This window comes from Penaeus chinensis, chromosome 10 (genome assembly GCF_019202785.1).
Source record: "Penaeus chinensis breed Huanghai No. 1 chromosome 10, ASM1920278v2, whole genome shotgun sequence".
NCBI classification, from domain to species: Eukaryota; Metazoa; Arthropoda; class Malacostraca; order Decapoda; family Penaeidae; genus Penaeus; species Penaeus chinensis.
The window spans coordinates 37,466,242-37,469,570 of NC_061828.1; positions in this window are offsets into that span (position 1 = coordinate 37,466,242).

Sequence of the window (3,329 nt, forward strand, 5' to 3'; positions counted from 1 at the left end):
CTTATACCCAAAAGGGATCTTTACGATCAGAATCCGTGTACCAGTATCAAAAGATAAAAACCTAAACCCCATGTTCTCCTCAGAAAACTCATCAGGCAGTACAGGGTCGCTCATCAAGGAATTATTGAGGGTCCATAGTCAGTTTTCTTTCCAGATAATTAGTAAGATCCAACTTCTGAAACAGGTAGCATGTCTCCATTTACTGAATACAATCGATCTTCTCCACTTGGGGATCAATGAAGCGTTCCGTGAACCAGAAGACTGGGCCTAAATACCTGACAGACCTGAAGTCCCCATCATGAACCAAGATACTGACTGACCTTTGGATCAAAACCACATCATCGTTAAATGAAATTCAGTTGGCAATATCAAGAATGCTTGGACTGTAATGAAAAGACGTTCTTAACCATGTTCCAATGCGCAGTCTCCGGTGGGGTTAGAGTTACCCATTCACACATATCTGGATAGAACTCAAGGAACGAGGAATCAAAACAACAACAATCTCACTCATAAGTTAAGGAGCGTGGCTGAAAGTGCAGCGGTTAGTTTGAAAAAAAAAAAAAAAAATCATGTTATCGTCACAAAATCATTTTTTAATAAATTCATATCCACACTTCCTGCGATACAAGATTCTGAGAACCGGGTTAAAAGGATTTCCTCAACCTTCGAGCACACTGCCAATGTGTTCCTTTATGCAGTTTCACCTGAAGGGAACTAGAATTAACCACCCACACTGATGCCGTCCTATCTGCGATTATACTCTATGAATGAGAAATAAAACCATTCTGACATAACCAAAAGGTAACACCGTTTTCGAGCCCTTTCTAAACCTTGCTAAACACAAAAAACCTTGATGCAGCAGCACATACACGAGTACCAAAGTATTTAGATCATCTAGAGCAGTGTTTTATAACCTGGGGGCGCCCCCAAGGGGGGGCTTCAGTATTTTCTAAAGGGGGCGTGAGTCCTTGGAAAAAAGGCAGTAATATCTCTAATCATCTTTGTATTTCTCTGAACGAAAGCATGGTCACATAATGGAAAGTTTAATTACAATGCCGCTAATTCTTATTAATTAAAAAGACAACTACCTGAAAGGACAGTTTGCTGAAAACACGTACTGCAACTGCAACCCCACCATGAGAGATGTATATCATTGAAGATAAATAACCTACCAACCAGGAATTAAATTTTCTAAGCAAATCCATGCCTGGTAACTCATAATTCTAAGCTGTAAATACAATAAAGATCTTCCGAAACCACGAAGTCCAGTTTCCAGACAAAGCACAAAGTTTCCTGTGCAATTCCTTACATTTCTTTAAGTTTAATATGGATACGACAATAGACTTCACAAGAGTGACTTCTGACCCAGTGCCTATAATAAGCTTCCACCATATTAAACTGAAAGGGCTCTTCCAAACCTATGAACATCAATAACGAAATTCGTCTATGAGAAAATGTGGTTTACTCCAGCTAGCTCATTAAAACCGTTTTCCAGAGATAGAGGCAGGACCTTCTTACTTACCTTGAGCTGCCAGTAAGACACAGTTTCAAGTAACATAATCCCGTTTTTATTACAACTTTGAAGGATGACCCCCAGCTAACTCTGCGTTCAGAAGGGATGTAAGATGCAGTCCCATGTTATCTACCTATAGTGTAAGGCCCTACCAGCTTTTCCTCCCTTTAAATGACTGACTGGATCAAAGTGGCAATTAAAGTGTACCACAGTTCTCAGTTATACACCCTTATTGGCAAGATATGAATTGGCAGATTTTCATAAATACCCACATAAATGCGTCAAACGGAGCACCGACAAAGCGTGGATACACTCTTGAATAATGATAAACACATCCTTCAACACACCCCGATATAAAAATGAAGCAGGTTCGGGTCTTTCCTTAAACTCAGTCTGATAAGGATGTGTTGAAATTTAGATAAACTTTGCGCTAATCTTGGCTTTGATTGCACACATGTAGGCAAAATATGCTATCAAATAGGGATGTTAGTGAGCACATCTGCACCTCTGCGCTTGGTGCAACCCAACTGGATAAAGGTGGCTTAACTATTTTTTTTCCATGGCCTGTAACGAGCGGCGTCATGGCGCTGCCTCGAAATAAGCCTCAGTAGCGCTTGTACAAGCACCTATTGCATTATTCTCGTATTACAGCGAGTTTTCTCGTGTATAAATATTCCATTAGACTAGTTTAGATTACTCGTAAGACGATCAGCACTTGCTTAGAGAACAAAGGAAAGGAGGAACCACATATCGGTAACAAGGAGGTTGCCGTCGAATTTTAAGAGATTCTGGACTTAGAGAATGGCTCTGAAGAATTCAAATTTACTGGAAGGGCCAAGGAAGCCTCAATATTCTGTTACGTTGTTATTAGAAAAATGACATCACCTCTCTCTCTGTCTATCTTTCTGTATGTGTATGTGTGTTTGTTTGTGTAGTTTTTTTGCGTCTGTGTGCACGCATGCACACAGATATGTATGTGTGTGTGTGTGTGTGTGTGTGTGTGTGTGTGTTTGTATGTATGTATGTATATGTATATATATGTGTGTGTTTACAGATATATATGTATATGTGTGTGTGTGTGTGTGTGTGTACATATATATATATATATATATATATATATATACATTTATATGTATATATATCATATATATATATATATATATATGTGTGTGTGTGTGTGTGTGTGTGTGTGTGTGTGTGTGTGTGTGTGTAATATATATATATATATATATATATATATATATATATATATATATGTATATATATACACATATATAAACATGTATATTGTATGTACTGTATATATATATACATGTATATTGTATGTACTGTATATATATATATACATATATATATATATATTGTATAGACTGTATATGTGTGTCTGTGTGTGTGTGTACACATACATATATATATATATATATATATATATATATATATATATATAGAGCCGAACCGCGGTTAATTAGGAAGGGCATCCAATCAGGCAAGGGTGACACTGCCATGTAACCTCTCAACGGGGAATTGAGAGAGGCCTATGTCCTGCAGTGGAATGAATGGCTGTAAAATATATATATATATATATATATATATATATATATATATATATATATATATATGTGTGTGTGTGTGTGTGTGTGTGTGTGTGTGTGTGTGTGTGTGTGCGTGTGTGTGTGCGTGCGTGCGCGCGTGTGTGTGTGTGTGTGTGTGTGTGTGTGTGTGTGTGTAATATATATGTATATATATACATATATACACATGTATATTGTATGCACTGTATATATATATATATATATATATATATATATATATATAT